This window comes from Pleurodeles waltl, chromosome 11 (genome assembly GCF_031143425.1).
Source record: "Pleurodeles waltl isolate 20211129_DDA chromosome 11, aPleWal1.hap1.20221129, whole genome shotgun sequence".
NCBI lineage: Eukaryota > Metazoa > Chordata > Amphibia > Caudata > Salamandridae > Pleurodeles > Pleurodeles waltl.
Window position 1 is genome coordinate 604,054,653 of NC_090450.1, and position 17,361 is coordinate 604,072,013.

A 17,361-nucleotide genomic window follows, 5' to 3' on the forward strand; every position below is an offset into this window, starting at 1 on the left:
CATGACTCATGGTTGCAGGAAATACAGCCGTTGCCATCAAGGGACTGGTAGACTAATAAGAAGACAGCAATGGCTTCCCTATCAAGTCCACCAACAAAGTTAGAACCCAAGAACTTCTTTAACTCATCCAAATTTGTGTTAGTCCACCGGGTAACTCTGGAGTGGGACTTAAGTCTGGTACTGTTGTCCCTCAAATACTGTTCACCATAAAATTAGTCTGGTCAACAATCCAATCCAAAAATACATCATCAATAAACAACTGAAGTACATTTATAGGCAAAAGGTTTTCCGTATTCACGCTACACCCTGTGACACCAATAAAGGGCGGCAACACCAGCTGTACCATGTTCCACTCTTCCAACAGTAAGCCTTTCAGCCCCAGGCCGCAATCCAGATGCCTCTTGCTGCACTATCAGCACATCAGTGTCCTCCTATAAAAGAGGCACTTACTCTGCACTGAGAATTGCTTCATCATCGGTTGATTTCTCTCGGATGGAAAATTCACTGCCAGGATCTTGCACTTTCTCTTCTGCCTCAGAGGTAGAGTCAGTCTCATAATCATGTCCAGAGGAAGATCAAAAAGCAAGCTGCTGAGCGGTAATTCCGCAGTTAGCCATAATCCTTGCAAATAAAAGTAACTTGACAAATAAGTCAACAATAACCAAAACTGTGTAAAATTAGTAATAAACAAAGTGTGGTTTTATCAAACCAAAAGTAAAAATACTGGCATATAGTAACCTGAAAGGAAAAGTCTATCAATACAAAGCACACAACAACCTATATAATCAAATACAATACCACTCACTTGCCAGAGACAGCTAGACTCAGCATCACCTTCACCTACTCTGCACAGATACAGCAAGTACCAACAATATCCTATTAGAAAGGAAAAACTAAAGAAAATTACACACAAGACAACACAATACACATCTTGCACAAATCCAAGTAGATTTTCACGCACAATAATACAGAATCTAAATATGCTATTATTATTACACTATTTACCAAAAACTCATTAATGCATGGCAATGATACTCATTTGGAGTAAACATTACATGAATGTTCTTCCAACAAAACATATGCAACTACACAAACTACAGATATATCAGTGCCCCAAAAAAAGCAAGCAGGAGTCACAGCAGAGGAAATCAAACAATTTGCATGAGAATAACAAATGAGGACAAGAAATAAAACAGTTAACACAATACAACACGATGACCATTCAAATGGCAGCCAAACACACTGTCAGCCAGATACCAGTTAATTTACACTGCCAGCCAAGTGCCGGTCAAGACACACCGGCAGGAAAATGCCAGTACACACACAGCTGATTCAACCCTAGTACACGCATACCATCAGTCGATCTACAGTTCACACACACAGAAACCTTTCCTGGGGGCAGATGGGCCTCAAAGTTTGGCTAATCTGCCCCCAAGGGAGGCAGAAATATCCAAAACATACACCTCCTAAAGGGGAGTGACTGCTCTCCAAACAACAAGAGATCTCATTCACGAAAAATCCCGGGTGTCCTGTGGCTTCTGCGTCTGTTGGGGGCAGATGGGCCCAAAACATATGGCTGATCTGCCCCCAAGGGGGCAGAAATGACAACTATAATCACCTCCAAAAGGGGAAACACCCAGGCCCAAGTGCCACTCCCCAAACAGCAAGAACTACATTCAATAAAAGTCCATTGTGCCTAGTGGTTTATGCCCCCCCCTTGGGGGCAGATGGGCCTTAAACATATGCAGATCTGCTTCACAGGGTGGATGAAATGGCCAACATATTGATCACCAAATGCAAAGCAACTTTTGCCCAAGGGAGCACTCCCTGAATAACAAGATATGCAAGCAAAACAAATCCCTGTGGTCTGATTGGTTTCTGCCCCCCTTGGGGCAGATGGACCTAAAACATATGGCTGATCTGTCACCAACGAGGACAGAAATGACCATAACATTGACCGCCAAAAGGGCGCTCCCCAAACCATAAGACATGCAAGCAAAACAAATCTCAAATATATCATGGCTTCTGCCCCATCTGTGGACTGATGGGCCCACAACATAAGACCTATCTGCTCCCAAGGGGGGGCAGAAATGACCAAAATATTGTCCCCCAAAAGAGGAGTGACCCTTGCCCGAGGGCCTTCTCCTTAAACAACAATACCTGCAAGCAAACAAAATCTCTACTGTCTAGCGGCTTCTGCCCTCCCTTGGGGGTAGATGGGCCTAAAACATATATCTGATCTGTCACCAACGGGGACAGAAATGGCCATAAGTTTGACCCCCAAAAGGGAAGCAACACTTGCCCAAGGGACTGCTCCCCAAACAACACAACTTGCAAGAAAAACAAATCTCTGATGTTTTGTGGCTTCTGCCCCATCTGATGGGCCTACAACATAAGACCTCTCTACTCCCAAGGGGAGCAGAAATTACCAAAATATTGTCCCCCAAAAGAAGAGTGACCCTTGCCCAAGGGGCTGCTCCACCAACAACAAGACCCACAACAAACCGAAATTCCTGGTGTCTAGTGGGCATTCCTGCTGCACGATCGTGGCCTCATGCGTGATCGTACAGCAGGAATACACTCCAAACAGACATTGTGGGAAAGGAAAACTCTTTTCTTTCCCCCAATTTCTCTTCGCAGCCCGAAGCCCTCCCGGAAGAAAATAGTTACCTTTTCCTAATTTGCTTCCAATGCGGTCTCGGGTCACCAACGTCATCAGTTCACCAACAGGGGTGGCAGAAGAAGTGCCTCGTTGCCATCTCTGGTGGGGGCATTTAGAGGGGTGGCCCATGGGGGGAGAGCCAACGCTTCCCCATGGGTGAGTGCAAGGATGTATGGTAGCCATCCTACACATACACCTACTGCAGCGTCAGACAGCTGGGCAAGAGGTTAAAGACTTGCCTATTGGTTTTGCTAATGAATAGAAACAGGCTCCACCAGATAGTGAGTCACATAAAAGCAAGAATTGTCAAAACCAATTTATCTAGCTATATGTTTCTAAAAGTAATTCTTCATTGGTTTACAAATTTGTGCATATGGTGATGGGAATGATTAAATGTGAGAATGAGCCTGTGGTGCACCTGATTATCCATTCAGGTCCTCAGCTACTCGTCCATTTATTCAACCATGCACTCACTTATCCATTCATATGTTTAATCAAATCTTTTCTGATTTTGTACATTCACAGCACTCACCACACCATGCATGCAAAATTGTCAAACAATGCAGTTTTGCTTATAAAAGGCAGACTATTTGAGGCCCTTTCAAATAAATCTGAGCGCCCCTGGAATGTGAAAGTTCTGTCTGCAAAACACAGAAGTTTAGGGAAGGAAATTCTATGCTCAGTAAATAGTGATGCCACAAGGTGCACTGTTTAACAAGTACAGAATTCATATTGTTGAATCAGAATTTCCACAGACCATGGAGTGAGGGCCATATAAGGTTAAAGTGAAATCCCAGATCACAGGATGTAGAGCAGAAAATATCTAAATGGTCATCACATGCCAATTTAGATGTGGAGTTTCTCGATTGCCTGCTACATACTGCCAACTGGTCATCATAATGGCTAGAGAAAATGTACATCAAGTACCATTGATCATTCAGAAATGTGAAGAAGTAGCATTTACTAAGAATGAAAAAGTACATATCTGCAGAAGCAAGTCCTCATTCTGAAGTCATAAGAGAGTTAATAATATGATAAAGATGAGTAATAAGGGGCCAGATCTACTACACTTTTTTGTGGTTGCAAACACTCTGAATCGAAGTTTGTCACCACAAAAAAGGTTTTGTTCAAATATAATAAACCCACATTATCAGTCAGTAAAGTATTACCATCTCCTAAAATGGGTATAGAAAAGGATAATGAATTGCTACTTAGAAGGGTAATGTTTGTAGATGTCAATCCACATAGGAAATCCTAATACTTCTATAAGGCAGAAATAACAAATGATACATCACTGAAAAATGAATGACCCCCATTTTTGGGTGGTAAAACATTTGCAAAAAGAAAGGGCTCCCGTTTAAACTGCTTCCCCTTTGTGAATGTCGAAAAATGTTTCAGGAGGCAGGCAGTGATCTATGGTATCAATGCCAACTTTCAAAGAAACTATTAAAGAAAGAACACTTTCTTCTAAAAGTATCTTCAGTTCCTTGTAGGAAGGGCTGTTTCCAAAGAAAATGTGAAGTTTCTAAATAACAGGAGACAGTACAGAACCTTAGAACACCTCAGGGGTGTTTGGGTTCTTTTTTAGCCCAGATGTACTAATGTGAGCAAACTAGTGTTAGTTGGAAAGGTAAGAGGAGAACCAGTGAAGGACATTGCTGATGAATCTCATTCAAGACTCCAGGGTGTGTGTCTGAGGGTAGAATGATCAATTGCATTTAAGGCAGCTGAAAGGTGTGGCAGTACTAGGAGGCAGGGGTCATCTTCATCTATAATCAAGAAAGAATCATCTACGATGTGTAAGGCATCTTGCTGCATCATTTCCGAAGGCAGACTAGTAGTCGTACAAGAGATGATTAGCATTGAGATGATCTTAGAGTTAAACATGCTCTGCTTTGGAATGATCTTCCCAATGAATGGAAGGTGCAAGATGGGGCTGTAGTTGTTGAGATCATCAGCGTCTAGTCTAAGTTTCTTTCAAAATGGAAGGATCTGGCCTGTCTTGAGTACTTCTAGGAAATACGCTTGAGTGAAGAAGGCATTGACAGTAGTAAGTAGGGGTAAGTGAAGTCTCCAGAGAGAGCTATGATGAAGGACAATGATAACACATCATCTTTGTAAAATGTAGCTTTTAGAAAATTGAGCATGTTAGCGAGATATGGGAGAGATAGGGCTTTGATGATTGACCATTACATAATTCTATAGAAAGGAGATAGAACAGAAGTAGGCCTGGTGTTGTCAATGTGTTTTCAGATCTTCTGTATTTTTTCACTTGAAAAGTAGTTGATGGCATTGCACTTTTCTGTGAAGTGAGGAATGAGTGGGAATGAAAAGGGGCAATGCAGTGCTGGATTGTCCTGAACTGCATTCCTGTTCTGTTCATGGCTTTATTGATGCTGTTGGTACAGTAATTTCCTTTGGCTGATGTGAAGAGCTGTCTGAATGTTGCACAGAGAGAGTTCAGTATCAAAAATTCCTCAGGAGTCCTGTTTTAATTCCAGTTATCTGTCTGCGGATAGCTAATTTATTGTAAGCATGGTCTATAGAGTACCAGAGTGCTGAAGGCTTTTGTTTTAATTTGCATATTAATATTGGGGTGCAGATGCTCACATAGTTTTCAAAAGTATTGTTGTTGTTATTTAGAAGGCTGTTGGCTTTAGATGTGGACATGATAGGGTAGGAATTGAGCTCAAGGTGTAGTTTGTCTATAGAGAAGTCTTTTAAGAATTTGAAGGTTTTGGTGCCAGAGTCTGCCTTCTGATGATGATGGCCACCTGAGTGAAGGGCTCTGCTGCTTTGGGAGGCCTTGGGGGAGTAAGCATTGAACCAGTGGAGGGGCCAACTATCTGTCCTCGCTGCACCCAGGCCATTATTGCTCTACACACTGAGCTGCTCCCTTGCTGAGTGGGATGTGATAAAGATTCACAGCGGGCCTGTCCTGGCTCGAGGAAGGGTGAAGCCACATCAGAGTGGACCACAGGGACAAGGCGAGCCCATCATTGAATATTGTGGAGCGGGGGTGACGGCCTGCCCTCCCCATCTTTCCGCTCACTGCAATTTTCACCCCCTTCTGCCTTCCCTTCAATTTGGACTGCGGCGTGGGCTGGTCTGGTCCTGAGCCCTTGTAATGGAGGATGGGTAGCAGCGTTGGGACTGCATGCTCCTTGTGACTATTGGGGAGAGTGGCAAGTTTCTGTTACCCCGTGTGATTCTGGTGGGGCCCTTTTGGACCTAGAGCCTGTTGGGGCCAAGTGAGCACTGAACACTAGGCCTCTCTGAGGGAGCTGCTCCCATCCTACTAGCCCCATCAGACCTCCCTGATCCATCACTGCCTGGACCTCCCCTTTGGATCCCATTGACTTCACCTGCTCTACTTGCATCTTTATTCTCTGGCCCTCAGAGAATCAGTGCGGGCTTGGGGAACCCTTGTCCCCGCACCTACCTCCTTAGACTGGAGCAGGGGTTAGACCGGGGGTCTTCACACATGGTCGATTCAACCAGGGCATCACAGGACAGTGGGATGCTCTAGGGCCCTATGCCCCTGCAGCTGGAGACAATGCGTGACTGGAGTCGTCTACCAGTGTGACAGTGGCTGGTCTTAGACTTGAGGACTGGCTACACAAGAATCATTGACTAGTCTGCACCACCCCTTGGCATTGGGCACTCGTCACCTGTTTCTCCTCATTCCAGGATGACCCTTCCCAGACACGCTGAGGGGCAGTGTACCCTCCTCTTATCCACAGAACTGTGTATGTCTTCCAGCAAGTCAACCTGCCAGCTGCTCTTCACCAAGGTTGATTCACAGTTCTTTTCCACGTCTTCCCTTTCTGTTTTGCCCCCCCCCCCCCACTTCCTTTGGACTCTACGATGGATCACATCCTTCAGGAATTCAGCATAGTAGTTCACCGCTTGGAGGGAATGGATGTCAAGATGTCTGAACTCACTGCAGAATTGAGGTCTATCTGGGCTGATATTGTGGGTTTTAACAACAGAGTAGAAGGAGTGGGACACTGCCTAGCGACTGTGGAGGAGCAGCTCAACTGCATCCTGGACTGAGACTCCGAATTATGGTATCTCTGTAACAAACTCACTTGAGAACCGGGCTGGCTTTCTCTCCCTTCTGGACACACAGTGGCCCCACCAAATTGGCCCACAGCACTTAGTGAAACTGGGTCAAGTGCACATCCTCATTACCTGCTTCCTCTCCCATTCGCAAATGTGGAGGGCTTCTACCAGGCAACCAATGCAACCAATGACAAGACGAAGGCCATCCTTGCCCTCTGGCTTCAGTTGCACAAGCTGGACATCAAATTTAGCCTCTTCTAACCTGCGCACATGTGGATCACAAAGGACAGCAGGTCCAAGGACTTCCTTGATCCGGGGGAGTTGGGATCTTTCCTGAAGAGCCTTCTGGAACAAGAGATACACACAGCCCCTGTGGAGTCATCAACAGTCGCTCAGCTGAAGGATGGCCTTCCTTTGGCAGTCAAGGGTCAGAGTCCCCGATCCATCAGGAAAAACTTCAGGACTGGTGATCCAGGCAGTGACAGAACTTACCCAGGACAGAGGGTGTGACAAATCCTGCTCCCACTGAAACCCTGTTTGGCTGAGGACTAAGGTGCCCTCTACTCCACCTGCATCCTACCTGTGCCTTTGGTGCTTTTCAGATAGGCAGATGAGTATTATCGCATTGCCTACGTCACTGCCTCCTGTAATGCTGTTTTGATGTTTAGTGACTTTAGTGCCCCTTTTTGTACATTATTGGTTGTTGCTGCTGCCGGTGTAGGATATTGACACATGGATATCATCATAATCGTCAGATTTCTCCTCTAGTGGATACTCCCTAGTGGTGGCGGATCCATCAGGGCATCTCCCTGTATCATCCTAGTCCACCACCCCCACTCTAACACCACCCTCCCTGTTGCTCCTCAACCGGTTGGCTGTGCCCTGTCACCCAAGAGGGTGGGTGTCTCCGTTGCCACAGGCACCTCCACTCCAGCCCCTGTTACCCCTGCTGCCCTCAATGAGGAGGCTATTGACATCCTGAGAAGTATCCCTGAGAGTCAGCCAACCATTGTGATTGCCATCCAGGGATTAGCACCTCAGCTACAACAGACCAATGTATTCCTGGAAGGCATTCATGGTACACTGGCAGGCCTACAGAGATCTTTTCAGGCTCTGGCTTCCTCACTGATGGCAGTTAGTCACCCCCTACTGTCTGAGCCCCCACTTTCCTCTTATCAGTCCAAATCCCCCTTCCCCCATCTACCCAAAGCAAACAGACAGATCCGCACACATCCACATCAACACACTAGAGGAGCACACACAAACACAAGCATCTCAAACAACCAACAGACATCCACAGACACAGCAACATTCACCACTTCCCTAGACACCCCACCACCTCCGCATTACACACACAACATCCAACATATCCACAGGCACCACACTAACAGTGACACACCCACCACACCCATCATACCCACAGACACCACCCCAGCAGACCCGCAGACATCCACCACAAGCACCATACCTCCAGACACACACAACTACAGACACAGAGACATCCACCACATCCAGCATACTCACTGTTACCACCACAACAGACACACACATCTACCACTCCATCCCCCACCACCTCCCAGTCCCCATGACACACAAACGCACTCATTGAGTCACCCAACAGGCACCTACCGAGCACAAGCACATCTCCCAGAAGCATGCACCTATGACATCCACACCAACACTGCAGACAACCCATCCTTGACCTCCAAATCCCCACAACCCTTCTGCTGACCATCCCCATGTCACTAAGAAAGTTTTTTTTGTTAACATGACCTTTCTCCTGTTCCCTTCTCCCCGTCCCAAACCCAAGAGACCCCACCCAGCTCCCAGCACCTCTATTTCAACTCCAAAACCTCATCTGCCCACCTGCAAGCACCAATAAGTCTCTGCCAAAGATGTCTACCCCTCCCAAAATGCAGAACAACCCTCCCAACTGCAAAAAACAAACCCCCTCCCTAAATCCGCCCCCCTAAAGGATGATCCCTGAGGTGCCTGCCTGCCCCTTGATGCCCCTTCCTGTGGAGGTTCCACAGCACCTAGGAATCAAGTGAGGGTCAAAGCTGATCTTGATCCGACGTCCTGGGAGCCCTCTTCGGATATGCTGCACGGGAAGTTCTGATCAACACTTTACGTTCGGACTTTGTCACCTTTTGGGAGCTTTTTTCTTCCTTCTGCTGTCAACCCTCCACAGCAAGCCAATATCGATGCAAGGTTGTTGGATCACCTTTCCAGGAACCCCAGTGAAACCTTGAAAGTCTGGGCCTTTGGAGCTCTTCAGCAGTACAAACCAGCAAGTCAGTCCAGGTCGCGACTGAGGTAAGCCTGCTTGACTCACCACGGCCGTTGGTCCCTTTATGAAACTTTTTTCCAAAAGTTCTCCAAACTTCTGGATCTCCTTCCAGAACTTCTTTGAAGGTTGTTAAGGAGTCTTCTACTTACCACAAGGCTCCAGAAGCTCTGAGTTGCTTCTTGAGGATTAGGACTCCAACTCCCGGAATGCACCTGGTTCAAATCCAAAAATGCCTACTAGCCACTCATCAGCTGGTTAGATCCTTCCGGTTTTGATGCAGGGGACTCTGGTTATTTTTCACCTGTAGCAAGCAGGGAGTCCCTTCTTGAACCAGTTGAAGACAGGCAAAGGCCTTTTAGAGGTGTAGCCCAAGTGTGCAGCTGGTCCAGCCCATCAAAGTGCCGTGTTGACGCGCATGTCAGGGATCCAGCAGGACAGTCTTTCTTCTTCTGATGTTGTTCTTTGTAGGGATCTGAGGTGTGGTTGCAGCTCTGTCAAATTTATCCTTGCTCCTGGGATGAAAAATAGGGGGGCAACTGTCCAATTACAGGCAGGCCCCTTGGATGACCACTTCCTTTGAAGTGTGACAAAAATAAATTCCAGGGAGGAACATTCTTTATAAATCAAACGTGGCTGACACTGAATTTTGGAGGTTAGGTCTGGTTGAGCCCACCAACTGGTGTGACTAATAATCCTTAACACTCCCCTATCCTGCCATATCCTAATCTTATAAAGAGGGCACCTGGCTGTCTGGGTTTGCAGGAAATGGGGATGGACCTGAGCTGCTCCAAATGTCCTACCCTCCTTTGAAGACCAGTTTGGCTTCTCTCCCCATCCTCTTTCCCCATCTGCGGAGGCAGATCTTTTCTCCCAGGCACTTCCTTTCTGTTCAGCCCAGGCAACTTCACACCTCATCAAGGCAACCTGACCAGGCTTCCAGAGACTGGCCAGACAGAGAAGGGCTCCTCAGAGCTGAAACTGATAACTTTTAGGAAGAGTTCTAAAACTCTTTCTCTGAACTAGTTATATTAAATCTAACAATGGCAAGTTGTTGCACTTATTATAACAATCAGTTTGAGACCAAACTAGCCATATCTAGCTCCTTTGGAGACTTTATAAATTAAAATAAAGTCTCCCCATTTTAGCCTATGAAGCCTATTCAATACAATGAGAGAAAAACAAACGTGGCAATTTTTCCTCACCAGGGCTTATAAAACATGTTTTATAAGGCCCCTGTTTATAGGTACAATGCACTCAACCCTGGAGGCACTTTGGGCACCCCTTAGGGGTGACATATGTTAAAATAAGATTATTAAGATTTTGGAAGTACCTTTAATTCCAAAGTTGAATTTGCATGTAACTTTAATTTAAAAGCAGCCAGCAAGGAAGGCCTGCCTTTAAAATGACGCTGGGCACCTCAGCAGTGCACCTATGGGGGCACTACCTATGCTGGAGCCCCTAAAACTTTATGGCCTGCCATATATTGGGGACTTATAGGTAGGTTAGTACTGCCAATTATAATTAGCCTAATTTGCATATTCATTTTCCACAGAGCACAGGCCCTGGGACTGATTAGCAGTACACAGGACACCATCAGAGTCAGAAAAACACCAGCAAAAAGTGAAGAATGAGAGCAAAATGTTAGGGAGCCTCTGAAATCAGACCAGTTTTCTCACAAGACTACATCTGTCAGTCAGCAGTATGCTTGTTCCTCACTAGCACACTGACAGTATTTTTCAATGTTAAGAAAAGGAGAGCATCAGATTCAATGAGAAAGTGTTGAATTGAGAGTTAAGGGTTCCTTACCAGGTAGAAAACCAGATGAGACCTCTGAAAAAGCTAATTTGTGCAATTGGCTTAGACAGTCAGGGTGACCTGCTACCAGGGGGACAGGTTTCACCAGCAACTCAATGCCTTGTAGTAAATGTGCACAAACATCATCATACTTGTGAGAAAGTGAATTATTAGTTGGGATGTATGGTAGGCCGCCACTAGTAATAAAGTCACTTAAGTCCAGCCAGAGGCTTCAGCATTTAAAACCGGAGCTCAATCTTTGGCAGCGATGGCAAGAGCAGATGGGATTAACTTAGAGAACGTTTGTAAAGCAAGTGTGTCCCAAGTGTTTCATGTGGCTCAATAAACCTGTTAAGCAGGATTCGAAAGTGTGGGGTCAACAGGATGTCCACATCCCCCACTCTGAATATTATATATGATGTTCAAAAGAGTCATCTCTGTCCATTTAGGTCAGCCTATTGTTGGCTCCTGTGAGGCATCTTTCATCTCTTTCTCGTCTATTCCCATGCTTGAACAGAGACTGGGAGTTGACAGAGGCTTATACTAATTAGCCCTCTGACAGTTCAGACAGGGGAAGGGTAACTCTCTTAAAGTGACATGTCCTTAATATTTATAAAATATATCTGCCTGCACCATTGAATTAATAACTATTGAAAATAGTGGTTTAATTATATTTCTATTTTGTCCTATTCCTGAGATACAGTATTAGCATTTTAATTTGTACTCTTGTCTTTTACATAGAACAGATATGCCTGCCACACTGAAAATAGTGTTTAGGGCTTTGTCACTGTACGAACATAGTAAGATACATTTTGCACTTTTCACTTTTCAAGACCATGCACCCTACCTTGTGAGAGACACAGCTTACATGTTGGTGGCTTATGGTGATGGCATAGTAATATTTATAAGGGAGGTTTTTATCTGTTAAAAAGGGTTATTTTAACAAATCACAGTGCAGGATTTACATTGTAACAGTCAGACTACAAAGGTAGGCTTGAAGCCATTTTTTTCCTTTGTCAAACTAATGGATGTTACAATAAGTGATGCAGCACACAGATGAAAGGTAATTCTGCATGCCAAGGATGTATTTCTGCACCGTATCCCATGGTCTTATGAAAAGTTAAATAAGCCAATCATGGAGTAGCCAATTTTTCCATGTCTCAGGGCACATTAGATGGGCTCTAGACAACAGTGCCCCAGGGTGCACAGACTAAAAAGCAGCAACACAATTCAGATAAAATGGGGGAGAGAAAGCAAAAAGGGACATTTTCTCATAGAACTGAAAAATGATTCCTAGGCATAACAAATCAGTGGAAATGAATGTCTATAAACATTCACTGGTGATCAGGGCAACAGAGACATATCTGCATTTGTTGTACAGCTTTACCTGCAGGTGACGGTATCTTTTTATACTCCCTGTTTCCGCCTGTTAGAAACATGGTGGGCTGGAAGTTTCACAACTGTCTTGGAGCTCAGTGCGGTCTGAGGTGGCAGGGAGATAGAGCGACAGTACCCTTATGCACAACAATAACTAAGGCCCTCATTTCAACCTTGGGGGTCGGATGAGGCGGACCACCAAGGCTGAACCTCCGGTCGGCTGCCGATGCGGCCGGAAACCCGCCGGCTGCATTTGGACCTCCCTGCTGGGCGGAAACAGAGTTTCCGCCAGCTGGCCCAACGGGGATGTCGGCCATAACATTGCATCTGGCTCCTAATGGAGCCGGCGGCAATGTGGCGGTGCGGCGGGTGCAGCAGCAGACAGTGAAAATCGCGATGGGGCTGTGTCTGGGGGCCCCTGCACTGCCCATGCCACTCCCCAGGGGCCCTGCGACTCCCCTTATTGCCAGCCTTTCCATGGCAGTGACTACCACCATGGCCAGGCTGGCGGTAAGGGGAGTCAAAATCCCCAGGGCAGCGCTACAAGCAGCACTGGCCTGGCAGATTCTGACCGCCGGGACATCAATGGTGGTAAACCGCCAGTCCTGACGGTGTACCACCGCTGTCATAATATGGCAAATCGTACAGCCTGGCCAAAAGTTTGGTGTGAGGGAGGATTTTTGTGAGCTTTGTGTCATTTCATTTAGATATATAACACAATAGTGGGTATCATCAATTATTTTGTTAGGAATAATTATGTCTCAAAATGTTTCAATTCCGAAAATATGACACTATGAATTAAGCATTATTAAGGTCTGTGGAAGGATAGTGATCTTTGGGGTACCTCTGTCCCCTGTACAATACCTTCTCTATGCAATCTCCCCCTCTATTAGAAATGTGCAAGCTTTTTCTTCCCACATCTGTTAAAAGTCCTTCAGCTACATAATTCACACATCATCTCTTTCCTCTTCAGCACTATCTTTTCACTCTCTTCTTCTGGAAGTGCTTACTTTAATCTCATACAATTTACCATTCCCCAAGCATTGATCCCACGCATTCCCTTGTTGGCACTGCATTTTCTTTTCTTTTGACGCTATCCATATTTATGCACTTCCCCAAATTTACATTTGGCACATATGTGACCACTGCCCTCTGCACTAAGGCCAAGGATTAGATGTGCATGTGGTCTTAAAATCTTCAGTTTCACTGACTGTCACTACTGGCAAACTCACCTGCCTTCATTCTCTGCTCTGAAGCCAGAACTCAGATACCTGGAGACAACTAAGTTCAAAGCGCACGCTATAGAAAAAGTCAAAACAGAATGGGGACTGCATCTCCAAAATGTATTCCCCTATGTATTGAGAAATCATTCAAACTGTGCTTTTGCCTGTAAGGTGAATGGACCCATTTGAAATCCGTCCTGCTTAAAGCCCTGCCAGCAGAAACCAGGCACTGTAGAAAGGGATGTCATGAAGCACAACAACTTCCTTAATTTCATTCCTAGGCCTCACACACTATGCACAGCATGATCTCTGCTTTTGAACCAATGTAGACACGTAATTAGATGAAAGGGGTTACTTTTTGTGTGCAGACTCAAAACTTCATTTTAAAAGCAGCAATGCTAACGTATCCTTCAAAATTAAGGAATTGGGCACAAATTAAATAATTTTATATTTTCTTTCCTAACATTTATATTTTGCTGATGGACTGCCTCATCACACCAAGTTGTGCATTCTATACAGCTGTTGGTACATTTCTGCAAATGTCAAAAGTTTCAAACTCAAAGTTACAGAGTGCCCCCTCGACTGCACTCTCCAATAAAAAATTGAGTGAATAATTCTGTTCATGTGACAGCAGGAACACGTTTTGTTTAATTAAGTGGGTAACAAAAATCCACACTGGAGCGTGCAATTTGAGATATGTAATTTGAAAGGAGACCTACGCACATATCCCATGTTGATGTAAAAGCGCTAAACAATGAATTGTCAGCATTCAAAAACAGCTCTGTATTGACTGAGAGTTTCCCTACAGGGGAATTTCAGACAACAGGATACTGCAAACTCATGAGACTATGAAGCTGAGGCCGCCTACCTGTGTGTACACTAGCTGCTCAGTACTGACCTCTGGAATGAGGTGCATGAACACTTCTGCAAAGACAGGATGGGAAACACTTGCCACTTGAGTGTCAGCACTTTGCTCCAGCTTTAAATCATAAATGCAGGGACTGAGGTGACTGCAGCAGGTCCCTGGTCATGGAAGGCCCCTGTGGAGAACAACAGGCTCAGCTCTGTCTCTTCGTGGGATTATTTGTGACGCAGAAAGCGTCATGGGGAAAGAATAGGTAGGGAGGCAGGGATGGGTCTAAGCTGGAGTGTATAAATGGTGAGTTTGGGGAGGGGTTGTCCTCTTCCTGGGGTGAGGTTCTTGCACTGCAAGTTTTTTGGCTGAGCAAAGCTTCTTGAAGTTGGGCCAGCAGGGCGAGTAACAGTGGCACAGCCCTGCAATGGAGGGCAGCAAGCAAGTGGAGGCATTGCGAGCTGAGCTCCGCGTTTTGGGTGTAGGAGGTAGGGTTGACCTCCTCAGGCCTGGTGTATTAGCCCAGATATGCGTGGGGCTGACGTGCCCTCCAAGAGCAGCTGTGAGTGCTGTGAAGGCGATGGTGGCTGTGTGCCAGTCACCAAGAGAAAAGCAAGCATTTATAAAGACAGCGGGAAGGCCAGGACGCAGCCTGTCCACACCGCCAGCCCCCACGAAGGCCCTGGCAAGGTTGCAATGTAGCAGGAGGGGTCTAGAAGAAGGTACGGGCGGTCAGGAGGAGGTTGGGGCAGGAAAAGGGGGGAGCCTGATGGAGAGAATGAATCCAAGGCTGTGGGGGAGGAGGGGGAGGGGGGCAAGGACACGTGGAGACAGAGGAGGTAGACTAGCCCCTGGAATTGTCAGCTGGGACAGCCAGGGGAACTGGGGAGGCAGCCAGCTATGCCCCAAGTTGTAAAAGAAATGCCAATAGTGGTAGGCCTACAGACAGAACCTGGCATAAGGATGAGGGGGCAGAGGCCCCACAGAGCATTCAGAAAGGGGAAGGGGCGCCTTGGTGGGCAGGGAGATCATTTACAGTTTTCAGGTCTGGGCAAAAAATGGGCAGGGGAAACAATGGCTGCGGCCACTGATTGGTCCACAATGGATATTGAGGCCAGAGTACGGGAGCAGCGTAGGTTTGGTGGCAGAAGCACGGGACCAATAGGAGAGACTTTGTAAAGAAAGAGAAAATGCCTCTGGCTGCGTAGGGCAAAAAAAGATGAAGAGTAGTGTGGAGGGCCCATGGGTCGTGAGGACACAGTGGGACAAGGGGAAGCAGGGGGCTGTTGGGTCTGGGTACCACAGGTGAGTGGAGGAGATGAGTAGGAGATTAGTGCGGCCTACGGGGCAGGCAGTGCTAGAAACGTGGCAGGTGCAGCCAAGTGATGAAAGGAGCGTCAAAGCCAAGAGGTGAGATTGGCAGAAAGGTGGCGATGCCGGAGGGGCGCAAGATGGCCCTTGGACATTGGTCCAAAGAACTAGGGGAGCCAGCAGCCGCCTTCTTTACCACAGTGGAGCGTTCACATGCACCAGATGGCAGGCACCCTGTGCGGGATAGAAGTGAAAGACAACATGGCGAGTTGGATGATGAAAATGCAAAGGTGATGCTTGACTGGGAGGAAGACGATGTGGTGGAGATTGATTATGACAATGACAGTGATGATTGGGAAGAAGGGGAGGTATAGTATGCAGATGTGAGCAAGATGACATAATGGGGCAAGGGGCACAGCAACGGCGCAACACCCTCTTCAGTTGATGTTTTGAAGACATCCAGGGGCATATTTATACTCTGTTTGCGCCGGATTTGCGCCGTTTTTTTTAACGCAAATTCAACGCAAAACTAACTCCATATTTATACTCTGGCGTTAGACGCGTCTAGCGCCAAAGTCCATGGAGTTTGCGCCACGTTTTAGTGTGGACACCTACTTTGCGTTAATGATATGCAAGGTAGGCGTTCCCGTCTAAAAAATTGACTCCGAGGCATGTGCGCCGTATTTACACTCCCGGGCAAAAATCACGCCCGGGAGTGGGCGGGTCAAAAAAAATGACGTCCAGCCGCTTTTGCGTCGTTTTTTAGCGCCTGGTCAGGGCAGGCATTAAGGGACCTGTGGGCTCGGAAGGAGCCCAGAGGTGCCCTCCCATGCCCCCAGGGACACCCCCTGTCACCCTTGCCCACCCCAGGAGGACACCCAAGGATGGAGGGACCCATCCCAGGGAACATAAGGTAAGTTCAGGTAAGTAAATTTTTTTATTTTTATTTTTTGGCATAGGGGGGCCTGATTTGTGCCCCCCTACATGCCACTATGCCCAATGACCATGCCCAGGGGACAGAAGTCCCCTGGGCATGGACATTGGGCAAGGGGGCATGACTCCTGTCTTTGTTATGACAGGAGTCATTTCAATGGGGGATGGGAGTTAAAAAAAATGGCGCAAATCGGGTTGAGGCGAAAATTTTGCCTCAACCTGACTTGCCCCATTTTTTGGCGCCCAAGCTCCATATTCTCCTACGCCGCCGCTGCCTGGTGTACGTCATGTTTTTTCACGCACACCAGGCAGCTCCGCCGGCTAACGCCGGCTAACATCATTGAATAAATACGGCGCCCGCATGGCGCTTCAGAATGGCGTTAGCCGGCGCAAATTTTTTTGACGCAAAATATATGGCCCCCAGTGTGCACAAAGGAGCCACGGCAAGAAGACAAAAAGAGGATTGAGGAAGGGGCAAAAAGTGGCACATCAGCCATTGAAAGGGCTGAAAGGTAAGGGGGAGTGAAGGTCCGCATGGGAGGCCCTGCAGAGTGGCAAAAAGAAAGTACAGTACAAATCTGTGGGAGAAGGACCAATAATTGAGGCGACGGGGCTAAAGATGGTCACTGGGGAGATGCCAGGGTGAGGTCAGAAGGTCAAGATAACTAAGGTGGATGCAGAGACAGATGCTGAGGCAGTGGGCAAGAAATGTGAAGGGGACAATGAGGGCAAAGAAAAAGAAGAGGGGCACAAGAAGAGGCTCCCCTACACGGGGTTGGCAAAGTCGCTCAGGTCCCATATATCTGAAAAAGCAAGGACCAGACTATGGAAACATGAATACATGGATGTGTGA